Source organism: Falco biarmicus, chromosome 14 (genome assembly GCF_023638135.1).
Source record: "Falco biarmicus isolate bFalBia1 chromosome 14, bFalBia1.pri, whole genome shotgun sequence".
Lineage (NCBI taxonomy): Eukaryota > Metazoa > Chordata > Aves > Falconiformes > Falconidae > Falco > Falco biarmicus.
Window position 1 is genome coordinate 17,415,751 of NC_079301.1, and position 18,140 is coordinate 17,433,890.

Here is an 18,140-nt window from a genome sequence, read left to right on the forward strand (position 1 = left end):
ATCATGGGCAAGTTTAAAAGTTAGGAGGTATGGTGGGTGTGTTGGGTTTTTTTGTGTGTTTTGTTTTCTTTTTTTTTTACAGTTTATCTTTTATTCACAATTCTTCTATAATTTCGTCAGGCATTAACAGATACACACGAAACAGCAGCAGCACCTGTAGCTATAACCGAAACTTCGAACATAGTTTTACAATGAGGGATTCGGGGTGCTGTTTTAAATTGTTCCCTAAAAGGGTATCTTTCTCCCAATTTTCTTATTTTTTCCGCAGCCTTGACAGGAGGTACAAAACATTATGAAATGTGAATTCAAGCCACAGAATGGAATTTATTTTTGGAAGTCTTCTCTCAGGTACCAACCAAAGATTATATCTAGAACTGCTAGATGTCATCACCTCGTATTACACTAGGTTTTTATTTTAAACTCTCCTTGTCTGATCAGCTTCCATTATGACTGTTACTCGCTGTGCATGCCTCATCTTCGTTTTGGAAAGGCTGAAGCTGACGGATACTCTTTTCTTGTGTCCTGCCTTTGTTAGGCAGGTGAGCAGAGCGACTCTGCTTGGCACCTGCCTAGTTATGCTAACCATCTCCCCAAAATTAAAAGTAGGTAAACACAAAAGGCGGCTGGAGACTAATTAGCAGGACAAAACTGTTCTTGTGCTGACCGATCTAACCATAAGCTTACGTGCAACTATTCAGCATGAGTAATGTGCTTAGCATTACACAATGCAGGGAGAGAAAAAATGTAGAAGGAACTATCGAATTGCACATTTAGAAAAATAAGCGTCACAAAGTATTCTGTATTGCTTATATGCGATCGTCTGAGGTACGTAGGAATCTTCATACAGGGAGAAACAAGGAATCGCCCTGGGAGGCTAGGAGCAAGCGCCAATTTGAACTGGGAAGGAAGGCGCTTTGCGACGAGCAGCAGCAAACGTTTCGGGAGGACGCTGCCCAGCACCAGAACCACCACCAGCGCCAGCAAACAGCTCCTGCTGGTCTGGCCGCCCCGCTGGGCGCTCTGGAGACCGGGCACCCCGCACACACCCCTGCGGGCAGCCGCGCGTTTATCTTCACGGCCACAGGCACCCCCGCAGCCGGCTCCGGCACGGCGCAGCAACGGCGGCGCGGCAGCCCCGGGCGGCGAGGGGGCCGGCAGGCGGGCAGGGGTTATTTCTAGGAAGGCTGAACTTTGCCTCAGCCGAACGACTGTTTTCCAGTTACTGCGGTGTTGCAAGGGGGCAGGAAGGGCGCCAGGCCCCGCGCCCGCGGGTGGCTGTACGCGGCCGGGGCCGTGCGGTGCCGTGCCGTGCCGGAGCTCTCCTTTTTAGGCTGTCCTCCTGTTTCAGTCACCCGATCCTGCCCCGAGAATGAAGCCAGCAGCTGGGCCCCCCCCGCCGGCCGCGCACGGAGGAGGCCGGGCCCCCCCCCGCCTGGCAGGAGGAGGAGGAGGAGGAGGAGGAGGAGGAGGAGGAGGAAGAGGCCGCCTCGCCTCGCCTCGCCACCCCGGCGGCGGCCCGACCCCGGCCGTCCCCGCCACCGCCCCCGCCGGGCCGCCGCCGCTGTGGAGCGCCGCGCTCGCGAGGCGGCGGGGGCGGGGGAGCGGCCGGGCGGCGCGCGCGTGCGCGGCACCTTGTTTACCCCGCTCGGCGCGGGCTGCGCCGCGGCCGGCCGGCAGGTGTCGCCCCACGCCCAGGAGAGCGGGCCTCGCTCGGAGGCCGCCAGGTGGCGCCTGCGCCCTCCATTCGCTCGCGAGCCGCCGAGCAGCGAACACCCCAAACAATCCCCAGCGCCGCCGCCAAATTAAATAACCTGCCCGCGCCCCGCGCCGTCCCCAGACCCCCCCTCCGCGGCCAAGTCTCCGGGCCGGGCCGGGCCGGGCGCGCAACCGGCAGCCGGGCCGGGGATATAGGAGCGGAGCTACGAGCCTGGGCCTCCTCGCTGCCTACGCCGATACTGGGCAAGGTAAGTTAGAAAATGGCGGCGAAGCTTCTGGAAGTTTGGAGGGGGGACTCGGGATCGCGGTGCGTGGCTGCGGAGAGAGGCCGGGACGGGGCCCGCGGTCCCCGGGCCTGCGAGGACGGCGCGGGGCGCTAGGCCGGCTGGCCACAGGGACTCCGCGCAGCCAAGATGGAGGACGGCGGGGCCGAGCCGCGAAAACACTCCAGCCCCCCGCTTCCCCACCCCCCCTTCCCAGCGCGCCTCGGCGGGGAGGGGGGAGGCGAGCGGGAGCGCGAGTGAGAGAGCGAGAGGGCGCCGAAAGCGGCCCCCGCTGCCCGCCCGGAGCCCCGTTCCTCTTCCCCAGAGCCGGCCGCGGGCAGGCTGGGCCCAGCGCTCGGCGAGCTAAAATGGAGAACCACCTTCTCCTCCTCCTCCTCCCCCCTTCTCCCGAGCCGAGCAGGGGCTGCTGGCAAGATGGAGGACTCGGGCATTGTGTGTGTGGGGTGTGTGTGTGGGCAAGCCGGGCCGGGCCGCTCGGGGGTGGCCAGGGAGGGGACGGGGGTCGGGGCCGCCGCGGACGGAGCGGGCCGCGCTCGGGGGGGCAGAGCGCTGGGCCGCGCCGCGCCGAGAAAATGGTGGGGCGGCTGCCGGTGCCCCGGGGTCGGGTGTCGGAGGAGGCCGGGGAGAGGGGACTCTCACCCCTGACAGCGCTCGCCCGGGCTCCCTTCCCCCTCCTTCCCGCTGCCCAGCAGCTGAGCTCTTCCTGCCAGCCCGCTCCCGCCGGCTTCCCCGCCGAGGGAAGTGCCGAGGGATCGGGCTTTGCCCTCCGCCGGCTCCCTGCCCCGAGCCGGGGCAGCTCCGGCCGCCTCCCCCGAGCCAGCGGGCCGGAGGGCTGGCGGGAGCGAGTGCCTTCGGCTCGAGCGAGGACGTGGGGACCGACCTGCGCCTTCCCCCCTCGCCGCCTCCGAAAGAGCTGGCGACCCCCCCCCCCCCCCCCCCCCGGCGCCCAGGCCGGGGAAGGCCTTTGTGGGGCGAGTTTTCCCCTCCAGACTGACTTTGGGCGAGCTCCTCGGCGGCTGCCCGCTAAGAGGAAGAGTTGTGGCAGTTTCCGTTCGGCTTGCTTTATTTTTTTGTAAAGAAAGGGCTCTTGCCAACTTGTGCCGGGGACGCCCGACGCCGGCAGCCGCGTGTTGCAGGAACCCCGCTGGGCTCTCGCCGGCCCCGGTGGGGGAGGGGGGGGGGGGGAGGAGGAGGAGGAGGAAGAAGAATGCTTCTTACTGGGGGGTTTTGGCGCCACTTTTGTTTTAGATAGTGCTCCTCTGCCCCCTCCTCCTCGGCACGCACTGAACTGAGCTGAACCCTGCCCAGGTAGGAAGCGAGAGCTTTCCTGGTGTTTCTTTTTTTTTTTTCTGGGCGCTTATTTTCTCTACACGGCTTAAAATATATATATATATATATATATGCAGTTGTTGCCGTGGTTAGGGACTCGGAGGGACAGGGGAGCGAGGAGCGAGCGGCCGAGAGCGGCAGCAGATGGCCGGGCCGGGCGGCCCCGTGTGTCGGGGGCTGCTCCGCCTGCCTGTGCCCATCCCCGGGGCCGGGGGTGCCGGCGGGGGGGCCCGCACCGCTGCCCTCGGTGCCGGCCGCTGCTAGCGTTGTGTAACCCGGCCGTCCCGGGGAAACCCGCGACCGACAGACCTCGATTTTTTTAACTTTTTTTTTTTTTCCCCTCCCTACCCCCGAGGACGAGGGCTGAAGGCGCTCAGCTCTCTCTTTCGCTGCTTTTTATTTATTTATTGCCCGGCTCGGCTCTTGTTGTTGTTGCCTTCCCCCGGGATGCGGTGCTCGGAGTTAGCACAAAGTTTCAATGACCGCCGAGTCCGGTGCTGGAGTTACTCTGGGTGTTTTTGTGTTCTGTTTTGTTGTTGTGTTTTGTTTTTGTTTTTTTTTTTAATTACTTCTTGGCGGCGCGGGCCGCACGGCTCCCGCCCGCGCTGGCTGAGCGCTCCTTCCCGTGTGCTCCCCCCGCCACACCCTGGCGTGTCCGGTCCCGTCGGGCGCCTTGCCCGCCGCTGTGACCCCCTCGCCTCCCCCGGCCGGCAGCCCCCGCAGGTAGCCCGGGGCCGCGCCGCGCCCCGCCGCCGTCCCTCTCGGCGGGGCGAGGAGGGGCCATGTCAGCGCGGCGGTTCGTGCCGGGGGCGGGGAGTCCGGTTACCGAAGTGCGTCACACGCGGCCCCGCCGGGGCCTGCTCCGCTCCGCTTCGGGCGGCCGCCGCCGCCGCGCCCGCCTGCCTGCGCCCGCCGCCCATTGGCCGCCGCCCGGGCGGGAGGCGGTGGCTTCCTCCCGCGCCCCGGCCGGGCCCGGCCGCCGCCGCCGGTTCCCCCGCAGGAGCGGTGGGGGCGGCGCGAAGGTCACCTCGTGGAAAGGCTTCCACGTCTTACCGTTCCGTGGGGATTTGGTGAAAGGCGAGGGGGAGAAAACGCCTTTTGGATGGCTTCCCTCGAAGCCCGCGTCCGAAGGTCCTTGTGCTGCTGGGAGTTCGGCTCAATCTTGCTTTCAGTGTCCAGAAGCTAGAGTTCCTGGCTTCCTGCAGTGAGGTGTTCCCCAAGCACACCTCTTGCTGTTAACTCTTGGCATGGCGGTCCCGATTTGTGACAGATGACTTTCTCCTTCGTAATGCTTGGCCGTTTGAAACAACTTTTCCACCTTTTCATATTCTCTTTTCCCTAAATCCATTATTTACTCAAGTATTTATTATTCGTGTTTACCTGGTATTGAACTGCCTGGGACTTAAAACATACCCACATGCAGGCCGGTTGGTTATGTGCAGGTAAATAAATACCACAAGTGATTGTGCAATGACTGGCGTGAATCTCTTATCTCATCGGTTGTTATCCCTAACTCTTAATTTTGTGGATAAATCTTGGTCATCAGTTGCAGAATCACAATGCCACAGATCTTGCATGGGGCTCTCTTTGCTGGGTAACACTGTTTCTTTTCCCTTGGAACCATGATAACAGTTTCGTTACGAAATCAAACAAGGTGTGAGAATACCGATGCCCTGCTGTTGGCACAATCCATCTTTCTGCTGCTTTCAGCACTGGGTTTGGTGGGGTGGAATCCCTGTACCCTTCTGATTAACTAAACAAAGAGACTAAGAAAGCTTCAGAGTTACATAAAGGAATAACCATGAATTGATTCCCATCTATAGCAGATAGATCTTGCTCTATAAGCAGTGGGGCTCATGTGGGTCCTTTTAGCAAAAGCAGTGGCCTGTTATGCTGTAGTCTACAGGTGGGTTTTATGCAACCTGTGAGAAATCTGAATTTCCGTTGCTGTTGTTGGTATTAACCGTGGTATATTTAAGGATGGGTGTTGTATAAGCTTAAATTCAGACAAACAAAAGAAAACCCAGGCATGAAACTGGGAGATGGGAGAGACTTGTAATTTTCCTGTGAAATTCCCTAGAGCTTGGGTATCTCCCAAGTTACGTATGTGGGCCGGAGTTACGTTTTTGGAAGTTTTTCATCCATTTACAGTTGCAGAAAGATAATACTGAGTGGAGTCAGTAAGCAATATAAGGGTTTGTTAAACTTGTATTTAAGAAGACTAGTTAAAATTTATGTACAGATCTTTTCTTTTAGACGTAAAGGCTTGATGTTTTGTGACTGAAAGCTGAAGTTACTGGTTTGAATAAGTTGGCATCAAATTAATGATGCTGTGATGTTTTAATATATTTAAAAATAGGGTTCTTGGAAATCAGAAAATTGCTAGGTCATAAAATATTTGGTGTAAATAAAATACTTTATTTAAAAATGCATTGCACTACTTGAAGAGCATTCAGTTTTTAAAATTGTATTCAATTAGCTGGCTGTTACTCTAACTCAAATTCCGTAAATATATCACATTCCAGCTTTACGTGGTAAAATCTATAAAGGCATAAATGTGCGGAATGAAATAATTTCCACTTGGAAGGAGTGTAAATAGAATTGTCAGTTAAACACCCTATTTAGTTTTATTTTGTTTCAGTATAACTTATCAACAGCAACTGAGTTATTTTTTAAAAAAGTAATGTAGACAGCTTCTCTTGAATATTACATGCTACTACAGTCTCCTGTAGAAAATAGCTGTAGGCAACAAACCACTTGAAAGTGTGTGCTCTTGTTGGTGGGAGCAACTACATTAGACTTAGTCAAATCATGAAATAGTTTAGCACATCAGAGCATTATGAACTTTTTTTAATTAGATTGCTCTTTGTCACTTCTGGTTCAAATTTAGAATGATTTGAGAGTCCTCATTTGTCATTTTCATTTGTGGTGTTACTGTCTGTTGTTTTGCTGTAGGGAAATATTATAGGAGAGATTAGGTTTTCTGGAACTGGCGTGGCAGTACAAACAGGTTGTATGTTTTACAGAAACCTTAAACACTTCGGTGGCTTATTTTCACCAAATGAATCCCCCAAAACAAGCAAGTATTCTTGCTGGTTACTTATGCTTCTTGCTTGTGTTGCTGGAATGCTGTGTTTTGTCAAACAAGATGAGGTTTTGAACTCTGTGTGATCTCTGCCTACAGTGTGACTGTTTGTTATCTGGTGGGTTTTGAACCTTAGGAGGATATTGTAGGTGTGAATTTCCAAAATGGTACTGTTGGGTTTCGGTGGTGAGTTGATTGGTTGGGTTTTTTTGTTTCATTTGTGTGTGTGAGGACTTGGGAAAACATACTGGAAAAAGGAATGTGTTGTGGATTGTGTCTCTGTCAGCTAGATGCTAGAATTTCCAAGAGCTTCATCTGCTTCAGTACTTGCAGTGGCAGGAAGCAATTGATAGCAGCCATTGACATACCAGCTTAATATTCTTAAATAAGCTCTGCTTACTTTCTCAGTATCGCTTAAAACGTTCACATTCTGAAAACTTCAGTATCCTTATATGAGGATCATTGACAAAGAAGAGAGAATGAAGTGGTAACTTAGTCCTTGGGAAACTGGGTTCAGCAGGGGATGGGTTGGAACAGCCAAAGCATTTACACAGCAGCTCTGTGGAGGAATGGGAACAGCGCTCTCCCTGTGCATCACAAAAACTTAAATGGTGACGTATGGGCTTACTGCAGTGGTTTAGATTCAAGGCCATCCAATGTTTTAGATCACTTCTGCTTTTGAAAGTCGAAGGGTGAGTAAAAATGGGACTTCTTCATGGTCCCATAGCTCTTCTGGCCGTGGCAGTCCTGTGGTTTGATCTGCTCTGGTCTTCCTGCCCCTTCTGTCCTGTTGGCTATGGACAGAGGTGGAGCTGCAGGCAGATTAAACGTCCTGGTGAAGATCAGAGAGTCCTTCCTGCCAGGGAAGAGTTTATCTTGTGTGAGTGACTACGGTCGGAGGGTTGGGCTCCTTCTGGAGTGAGGTCTGGATCTGCCAGTGGGTGGTGGTTTCCCATGGCCTTGGGCCGCTCTTGCACGGGCCGCTCTTGCACTGGCCGCCCCCGCCCGGCAGGGGGCGCCGCGGCGGCCCGGAGGGCGCCTGGTGGGGCAGCTGGGTGCAGCCTGCGGCCGGCGGGACACCCCGGCCTGGCGGGGGGAGCCTGTTGGTCACCTCCGCAGTGCTACAGCGGCCCAGTGGAAGCTCTTGCACTGGCATGTGTTTTTTTTCCAAAAGCCTGCTTTCTGGAGTCAACCAGTTACACTTTTCCACTCTTTCCATGTTTGATGGCTTGTCCACTGGCTTTGGTTGGCTTTATACATTGGAAAAAAAAAATTAATCTGCTTTCAAAAAACTGTGTATCTTTGTGGTTTAAGAGTGAGCCTTGAAATCTGATGTGACTTTTAACAAGGTCAAAAACTTACTAGGGAGTGATACAGTGAAAACTTGTTTTGGAACTGGGAGATTAAAAGCGTACCTTTAATCATGTGTTTTCTTAACTAGAATTTCTTGTAAGTTTTTTCATGTTGCAGTTCGTAAGAATCTGGTGAAGTTGATTTTTTTTTTTTTTTTTTTTTTTGAGTAAATCAAAAGTAAGGGAAACTTCTGGAAGTGGCCTTCATTTAGATCACCACAGACACCTATATGTAGGGCTAATGGTGACTTGATCAAGTTGGGAAGCTTGACGGCCTGTTGTCTGACTGCCTTCTGTCTTGAGGAAGATTGTCTACTGTTGAGGTATCAATACAAACACTCTTTGTTCTTGGTATAGTCAGTTTGATGGCCAGGATCACCAAGACTAGACCAAGGTCTCACCCCCCACCCCCCCAAAAAAAAAAAAGGGGGGGGGGAGGTTGTGCCATCGCAACATTTCACAGTGTAATGTATCCCTTTTTAGTATCCCTGTATCTCCAAGTTTGCACTATTAAGGAAAATCCCAGGTCTGTGAGACCTTGGGTAGGGAAGATGGAAAAGATCTTTTCTTCCAGCTCAAAAACAATTGCCCTCAACTGGTCGGATCTGAGGAGAGGTCTGGCACCCAATTTTGGAGACAGGGATATGGGAAAATTTGATCCCCCAAGGTTCCCTTGTGGCATTCATGTGACAGTTAGCTATTCCTAGCCTTTACTGGCTGGAGTTGCATGGAGGAACATGGACAGAGTCTGTTTTAAAACTTTTTTTATCCCAATTTGAGTATGAAATTAAGGACGTACAGGACTGCATTTGTATGCAGTTACTTCTTGTCCTGTTGTGACTTCAGAGGGAAATTAAGTTAGCTGTCATGTAACTGCTTTATCGAGGTACATACTTTATGTCCAGGTGTGTCCTTTAATGTAATATATTCTGTACCTTTTTTTGATTGTGTAACTAGCTATAACTTCCCCCTCCAGAGGGCTTATTTTTGTAGAAGAGTATCATGAAAGTGAGTAGGTGTAAGAAGATAGGCATATCAATATATATAGTGTAGATTGTGATCCATAATTGAGAAGTTAATCGCAATACCAACCCAAAACAAGTAGTTAGAGATGAGTGTGTGTTGGTTGGTTTGTGGGTTTTTTTTTTTAATTTTACATAGATGAATGTTCTACTTTCTTATAGCTCTGAGTCTGATGGCTTATTAGTCCTGCCCTTACGCAGCCTTTAATGCATTTTGCTTGTCTGTACTTTTATTTCAGTAGAGGTTAGTCATTGGATTAGAGTGTGGCTTAGAGAGGAAATGTGTGGCACTGGAAGTCAATGGAAGAATATTTGTTTTCTACAGCATTTTTTTGTTAGTGCTGCTGTGTGGCTCCTCGAGAGGGAAGTATTTTTGTATCTGTTGCCATTGTTCTAGGGTTGATAGGGCAAGCACATGAATTTCATCTGTATTTTGTAAAAAGTCTGCAGTGGTGCATATAGCCATGTAATATGTATGTCTGTAGCGGTCTAGATTGAAAAGAAGAATTATAGCTGGAATCCAAACTTCAGGGTTTTCTATTAGCAAAGTAATGAAAAGAAATCAAATACACTGACAGAATGCACGAATATTTCCGAAACTACAGACCACTTAAAAAAGAAACAACAAGCTTTAGGTGTGCATGTTTTATTTAGTTGGAATTACATTCCAATATTGGCTTCGAGTTGCTGCCAGGGTTTGATAAAATGCTGCTCAACTTCTGGCCCTTGAGTGAGCGTTGGGTGATCTGCAGACAACTAACCTTACCTGCAGGCTTCCCTGGAGTTTCTCCCTTTCCCAGTGGTACCCTGCTTCCAGTGAGAGATGGGTGTCATTTCGTGTACATGCTTGTCATTGTGATGCTTCCAGGGAAGATGTGGTGATGTAGTACATGTAGTCACGTAGCAAAGAGGACTTAATGCAGTTATTTCCCTATTGCTTAATACATGTCATCTGTCTAGAAGGAGATTAAAATTTTTGATTTGGAGGTAATGTTGCAGTTCTTGGTTATGGCTGAATTGTATTTTTTTATTTAACATAGGATTTCAGCCTAAGTTTTGTAAAATAGTATCTTCCTTGCAGCATTTCACCTGGGAAAAGAAGATTGACTTTTACTTTGTTCGCAAATAAAAATAAGCTGTTCAAGATAAGGTTTTTCTGTCTTTCATGCAATTAACTGTTATTCTTTAAGGTAAAAGTCCTAGTTCATCCCTTCAGAAGGCTCAACTCTGGAAATTTGGACCATATCAAGTCCTAGCAATCAGAGCAGATAATATACACAAGTAATATAATTGGCTGACTTTATTTGTCAGAGTGTAATCTTCCAGCAGGGAGTGTTCAGTATGAGGAGAGTTTGTATGGATTAGGGATGTGAATATTGATCATCTGTGTTTTTCTATATGTTACCTTTATTACCTTACTATGGGCAATTGAATATATAGGTAACTGAAGTTACTAAAAAAATATAAGTAGTAAATGTCAGGAACAGGTTTTGTAATTCATGTAGTGTGTGTTTCAGGTGTCTGGTTTTTAATTTGAAGGTGATTTTATGTGACGTGAGTCCTGGAATAAATTTTTTTTTTTTTTTTTTTTTTTAGTTATGGATATAGTGACTGATTCCATTTGAGTGGTAAAGCGGTACATCCTGATCACTGGCAATATTCTTCATTTTACTTCTGATCTTTTTAGAAACAGAGAACTGATCAATCATGATATTTTTTCCAAGGGAGATAACTGGGGAAACTTGATAAAGACTTCCCCCCCCCCCCCCCCCCCCTTTTCCCAAAAGAAGAATGACCGGTAGCTACAGTATGCATATGGCAGGCAGTGCTATGCTTGTGGCAGACAAATAGGAAGTAGGATTGATACAGGCTATTGTATCTTTATTTAGAGTAAAGAATGCAATTTAATTGCAGTTGTAAAGGAGAGACTGGGATATTCATAATTTAAGATAATTAACCTAAGTTAAAAAATTGTTATTTTGTGCTGTTCTGGGATGGGAACTATAAAGGAAAGTTCCATTTTGGTGTGCTGCCATGTACTGTTTTATTTTTATTGTTGCTTTATGTACCTGTTTGAAAACTGTATCCGAAATACTTCCTTTTCACACCACATAAAATAAAGCTTTGGATGTGCAGTTGTTTCCTAGAAGTAATACCACAGAGAAAAATTACTTGAGTTCTAGATCACAGAATCAAATAGGAGGACCCTTTGGAGGTCTAGCTCCTCCAGATTGCTCAGGAATTTGTCCAGTCAAGTTTTGAATGTTTTAAGAGGATGGAGTTTTTCCACAGTCTCTGTGGCAACCTATTATGCTATTTTTATTGGAAGGTCTGTCTTTATTTCAGATCTTAAAATCTCTTAAGTTCTTATGAAGATTCACACCCTTCCACCCCCCAGTATGTATATGTTTGGAAAGTATTCCTGGATAATGGAGGCTTGGGAAGCTGATGACCTGGTTTAGAGCTGATTGTGGTTTTTATTGGGAATCATTGAAAAAGAGAGAGGGGTGCATGGCTACCGAATGACTTTTTGGTGCCTGCTTTCCTCTTCCCTCTGGTTGCATTTACTATCTTTATTTTTCTCCTGCTGTTCATACTTGAGCTTCATTGCTGTGCCTATGACAAGGTCTTGCAAATAAAACTTCCTTTCCTAAGCATTTACCTGTTCACTTCAGTGTCATTCATACACCAATCAAAACGATTCTTCTTGCAGTTTTCATGTTTAAGCAGTGGTATTTTTACTCCTTCTCATAAGTATTATTTCTAGAAATCTACAGTTCATTTGAAACTATGGTAACCAGAGAGGAAAGCTGCACAAGAATCTCTCTTGCATCTGTGGTATAGGTCTGTCATTACTTGCCTAATAAATGATTGGCCCAAAAAAGGTGAAAATGGCTTTTGCATATTGATTTACCAAGCACAGAAATTATTTGTTAAGGCAGATAGTTCAATGATAATGGAAAAACGTTCGGATTTTTTTTGCATGTGCTGCTGGATTACAGTTTTGTCTTTAATATTACATGTTTAAGCTGCTTTTGTTTTATTAAGTGGGCTTCCATTTGACTGACTTCGATAAGCTGTGTTTTGAAAATAGACACATTCAATTGTTATTCTTAAAATGTTTAGGAATTAAAAATTGCTGCTGATGTAGCAATGTGTGTATACTTTATTACTACTCTACTGTGAAATAGAGCAGATTTTGTAAACTCGAAGACCTGTGGCTTGACAGTTGAAACGTAATCAGAAAAATCGGCCTTTAGGCATTTTATTTCTCTTGCTGCATTGCATTGTCTTTCTCGTTACACTGCTCAGTTTCTATTCAGCAATGCAGTGGTTTTATGGAAGTCAATAAAGTTGTGTACTTAGAGTGTATTTGTGCCTCAGAGCAGTAGTCGCTGCTAAACAAAAATTTTCAGAGGTGGCAAGAACACAGGTTGTATAAATCAGTGTGATATAAAAATGTCAAAAACATTTTTAGAAACATTTTTGTGGATAGAAGGAAATACAGTAATTCATCCTTTTCATATACAGTAGGTCAGGCATTAAGGTTCTTCATATTCACCCGCAAATGCAGTAACGATCTCTGTGAAACAGAATTCTCAAGTTTTCCTTTTTCTGCCAAGGGGGTATAAACTATGTGAGGCATACCTTGCATTCAGAACTGGTTAGGGAAGTTTTGTTTACAGAGAGGATTTATGTGTTCTCGCATAATTTTACAAATGGGCTTAGTCTTTCCCTATCTCCAGTGAAGAGAAGCATGGAAAAATTCGAACAGTTCTGTTCGATGCAAGGTTGAGTCCATCTTCTTTGGTGGCTTGGGGATTAAAGACACTGAAGTTTTCCAGTTCCATTACAGTAAGGAGTATTTGACAGTATATAAAGAATTAAGCATCCTAGAAGATGAAATAGTATTACCAGGATGAAGGAGAGTATGCCAGGGAAGATGGGAAAGATAGGAAAGTATAAGAATATGTTGATGCTTATTAGAACCATTTCAGAAGTATGTTCTGTGTCCAGCTGCATCACCTTAACTTTTTTTTGCTTTTGTGGAATATGTTGGCATTGAGTTATTAGTGGCATAAATAACTGCTTTTATGTAAGATCTTGGAATACATTGTCCTCTCAGATGTGGAAGATGTAAATGTTTGTCTTAAATATTTAATGAAGTCAGGAACTAAAAGAAATAACTATTAAAGCCTTTTTTTTGGGGGGGGAGGGGGCAGATCTGGAGGAGAAAAATCGAGTTGGCAATCCATTGAAAATGGAAGGTTGTTTTTTACTTTGAGGTAGTTGGTGGAGAGACTACTGAACTGATGTGAAAGAACAGAACTGGGCAGTTATGTAACGGGAAGTAATTTTTGAACATAACTTCACATGCAGAGTTTCCTCCCTCTTTCAGTCTTCTTCCTTCCATACTTGTTCCCTTCAAGCTACTGAAGATGTGCTTTTGCTGTGTCACTAGGCCAGTTCAGTGACTAGTTGCCTCTAATAGGGTGGTGCTGTCTCTGTGTCCTGACCCACTTGCTTATATAGTTTGCCTTGTGCCTGTATTTTCTGCCCATTTGAACCCCATAGGTGAACTGGTTTAAGGAGCTAAGCTGTGAAGAAGATTAGTTTTCTGTGGGTTAAATCTCTGTGGAGTCAATGAGCGCTGCTTCTGCGTGGAGAAGGATGCAAGAGGTTTTGGCCAGTGAGAACACAGAATTGAGGGGAACTGCCCATTTCAGTAGCTGAGGTGGTGTATCAGTTGTCTGGTCCAACAGCAGCAGTAATGTTTTCTGTAACTGTAGGACCAGGAAAATAAAACTCTGCTACTGCTGTTGTCTGCTACTTTTGTACCTGATCTTACTCTTTGGGCAATATGCCAGTTCCAAAAGTAATCCTTTAATCTTTGTAGTGATCTCTGTTTTATCTTTTTTTTTTTTTTTTTTTTTTTTTTTTTTTTTTTTGGTTCTGTAATGTTACATAGTCTGTTGTAGGTCAATTAAAGCTCTGCAACGAAATACAGGACTGATGTTGATTTGCATAATTTATGCAGACAGGAAGATCATGTATGTTTTTCATTGGTTTCAATCTGTGTGCTGGTTAGTTGTGCAGGTGTTACCTGGAATGAGATGGAAGGAGTAGGAGAAGATTTAGGAACAGTTATAGAAGAGTTTCCTCCCCTCAAGATTTTCTTCCAGCCTTAGCATGGTTAATCAGATGCTGTTGTTGAAACCCTGCTAGACCTCCTTCAGTTGGATGCTTACCAGCCTGTTGTGGTTAGATCTTATTATAAGCCTTTGCACTCTCGAGTTTTCCGTGGTTTATGGAAGCTGCAGTGCCAGTTCTATACATGAGGTCTGCCTTTGGCCTTTTTACGCAATGTAGACCATCCTGTGCAATGATCTTGAGTCCCATCCTTCCCAGCTCATCTCCTTCCTAGGTTCTGAGTTGCTGGGGGCATGCTGAGGCTACAAGTGTCATCTCTGGGAGTACCTGATAATTAAACCAGACATACCCTTTTTTAAGCTTGTAAAATATTAATATTGTCCTTTAGCGATACTGAGAAATGGACCAAATAGTGCCTGAATACACTGCGTGCCTCTCCTCTCTGCCTCACTTTAGGATCAGTTCAAAGCATTGTTTTCTTCTGCTCCTGGAAGAAAACATGCTGAGTGTTTTTCACAACGTGGAATCCTCTATTTTTTTTTTTCAACTACCTAGGAAGATGCTGGCTTTTTCTTCCTTAGGTGTTTGGGAAGAGCTTTACTGTTGATCGATCAGAAATGATTGCATAGTGGTGCATGGCTTAATTCCTCACCATTTTAGAATTTACATTGGGGAAACTAGTCTGCTCTAGGCAGAAGCTGGGATTTGTTGAAAATAAGCTTCTGTGTGAATAATCAAACTGACAGCTACACTTAGGCTGTGATTTTTACTTTGTGAAGTTGTATTCTGGTTAGAAATACTAGACAGCGGGAAAGCCACATGTACAAAATTTTTTCGAGTTTTGTAGATTTTTTTTAGCTTGTCAAGAGGGTCATAGATACTTGGGTTGTTCAGTATGCATCTATATAAGCCATGTTGGAACAGGAGTTACTTTTTTGATGTCGAATTTGTAGAAGTCCGTGGGCATTGGTTCTGCCCAGTTTTGCAGGTGCTTCTTAGAAGGACTGTTGTGAATGTAGCGGCAATTGCCTGAGCTCTCGGAGTTTCTCCTTACTGCTGTTGAAATGTTTCTGTGGGACTTCCCTGCTTGGAGGCATGCCAAAATGAGTGTGTGGGAAGACTTAATACTTGCTACTTACATAGTATTTTGTATGTTCAAAGTCTTCTGCAAATATTAACTAATCTTTATTTAACATTTGAGCCCAGTTTCTGTCAGTATAAATCAGTAACAGCCAGTTATGACCCCTACTTTTTTTGATGTCAAAAGAACGAAATGCTGTAAGTAGTGTAGTTAAGAATAATCTTTATCATCTTATTAACATACTGTTTTTATCACTCCACCCTTCTGTCTTAGTGTGGTGTAGAAAAAGTTATGAATAGAGCATAGTACTACTCTTCAGGAGGTCCGTGTATTATAGGATGCTGACTGCTGGAAAGAATGGCAATTTGTTCATTTTGTGCATGGTATTTCAAGCTTTTCTGTGCTAGTTTTTGTTTCTGCTATATTAAGGTTTATTTCTTTCCAGTCTGGGGAGCCATAGCATATTAATGCTGTGAGGATAATGCTTACTGCTTAAGATCTGTCTGTTATTCATCTTAGAATGTAGTCTTAGGTTGAAAATTCTTTTAATTATTTACTGTATACCTGTACTAAAAAGTTAATAAGGTTTTCCCTATCTCTGTCCTGACATTACAAATAGTGGTTTTCAGTTAGCTGATATGTATTGAATGTAATTGGTATGATAGATTCATTAAGCTGTTAGGGTTTTGATTACAGTAGGATTGTCAGAACACCAAACCCAAAGTATCTGTACATTTTTGCTAGGATCCCATAATCTACTTTAAAAATCACTATTATGTTGGGGGTTTTCTATGCTGTTGATCAGCTGTTGTATTTAAGTGTTTGCTGCAGCAGGGTCTGAAAAATCAGCTTATGGATTTAAAACAATGGATTTATAATTCATAAAAATACCCCTTTAGAGTGGCAGTTTTTACGGAAAGTTATGTAGTTGTACGTTTTAGCTTGAATTACCTAGATTTACTACTGCTTGTTTTTCTTCTGAAGAGGTGGTAAAATATTCTTTCCGTCAGGTAGTTTACAACTGTAATACGCATGAATTCATAAATGTGTGTCTTTGCAAATTGCATTGGATATGTTTTCATGTTAAAGCATCCTTTTCAAGAGAGGCTTCAGCAGTTCTGGCTTAAGCTTCAAGATTTTGTCACCTCAGCTTTTCCTTCGGGAGTTATACATGAAAATTTGCAAGAATAGGTCTATACAGTAAATTGCATGCTGGAAAACAGTGCGGACTAATAGGAAAAAATATTGAGACCAGGGCCATCTTAGTATAGTTGGGCTACTGTGCTAAAACAGCTTTTTTGTTTTCTGCACCAGAAAACACTGGTGTGGCTGCTTGTCTGTGGCATTGTGTTACACCTTGGAGACCCTTGCAGAACACTAAGGTAGATGGAGTAGTGGATATGGCATATTGGTATTAAACTTTTAGCAGAGGGTTGAAAGAGAAATTTCCTAAATTAACATAAAAAGATAAAAAAATCAGCCTGACAGTAATGTATAGTCTCTGGAAATATATAGTTTTCAGAATTTTGAGAACAAAGTTTTAACACTTGAGAAGCTGACTGTAAATTTCAGAGAGAAAAAAGTCTACAGAAGAAGGTTTGATCTTTTACTTCCTGTTCCATTTTGTCTTTGACCAAACAGTTCACCAATTTTAAATTGGTCATTATGTATTACTTCCCTGATGATCTTTAGTTAATGAGGTTTTGAGGTTTAGTTGATGAAGGTTTTTTTTGTTTGTCCTAAGAGTTCAGTAGCTTTAGAAATTGTATGTTTCTTGGACTTCTGACCTTCACCAAGTGTCTAAAAGGTAGCTAGTTTTTTAAAGGAAAGTGATGGCGTACAAAAACTGATAGCATGCATAATGTCCCATATGCAGGCCTAGTACTGTCCTAAGAATTCTTCTGGTCTTAGTTAAAGCAGAATAACACTGTGTTTCTACTTGATTATCATCTGACAAAATACTAGGGCATGAACACAGTAAAAAAAAATAATTATTTGTTTTCTGGTAACAGCCTGATTTTTAGAAGCTACACAGATCAATGAAGAAAATAATTAGAAATAGAACTAGTTCTCATTATGTACTCTTACAGTATTAAACTACTCAGTGGTGAGTGCTGTCTGTGATTGAATAAAGCTAGTCCTGGCTTTATATAGAGTAATGGCAGATTTTAATCGTGTCTGGTATGCTGAAGAAACATTGTAATAGTAATGAATTATAGAACCTAAGTGAGACCACTCTTGGCTGTACGTGGTAAAATGAGCTAGTGGGTTTTTTTTCTGCAGGGATGTAACGTCTTTCTATTTCTGTCACATCTCTGCTGCTTTCATTGCCACTTATCATTGCTGTTGTATGTAGGGTTTAGGCAAAGGTGATCAACTATTGTCAGAACATTTATTCAGACACCACAAAATGGAGTGATTTATGAGTTTTGTTACTGTTGGAAAAGCAGCGCATCAGGGCCAAGCCTTTATGTTTCATAGCTGGCTAGGTAACCCTTGGTTCTGGCGTTTGGGTGCTCTACTACGTATGCATCATGGTGCTACAGCCTGAGAGGATCAGTTAGATTTGAAGCAGTGTATGGCAACTTTTAAAGCAGTTGTAGTCTACCAAACTAGTATGGACATCTCTTTTTTTTTTTCCTTTGATGTAATTTGACAGTCAATCATGTCTGCTGTAGTGTCTCACTGATTCTGAAAAGAGCTGTTCTCTTGCACCAGCCACAGGACTCTTTTGTTGAGCCAGCTCAGCTTACTAAACTGTTGGAAAGCTAATTCATTCAAAAAGAAATTAATAGATTGTTGCTCAACAAAGGATCTGACAAGTGCCCTTGACCATGAGATATGGCCAGAAGTAAATGCAGGGAGAAGGGGACAGTGGGACTGTTTCTTTTTCACCAGTAGCAACCCATCTATTTTACTGTATTATAAACAAACTACTGTGCTTACTGTTTGTAGTTTCATTCATTATTTAGCAAAAAAGAGGATAGATATAGCTAATGCAGTCAGTTCAAACTGGTATAAGATGTGCTCTGAGTTGATAATTGAAAGCAATACTGGGAAGAAATTTAAAATTGCTAGTGCTTGGCCAAGTTATTGCTGTTGAACAGCTTCCTTTTCTAA

At 45.1% G+C, this 18,140-nt stretch overlaps 1 protein-coding gene across 4 annotated transcripts in view; it reads left to right on the forward strand.

Annotated features, from left to right (window-relative positions):
- The first annotated feature begins 1,732 nt into the window (after window positions 1–1,732).
- Window positions 1,733–18,140, forward strand: part of STAG2 (STAG2 cohesin complex component) — an 82,380-nt gene continuing 65,972 nt past the window's right edge. For 3 of the 4 annotated variants that reach the window (XM_056359516.1, XM_056359519.1, XM_056359518.1), the window contains exon 1: window positions 1,733–1,964. The gene's annotated coding sequence lies outside the window, so the exon portion shown is untranslated. Of the gene's footprint in view, window positions 1,965–3,191; window positions 3,309–18,140 lie in introns of those variants that run through there. The other variant, XM_056359517.1, reaches the window with a different exon arrangement.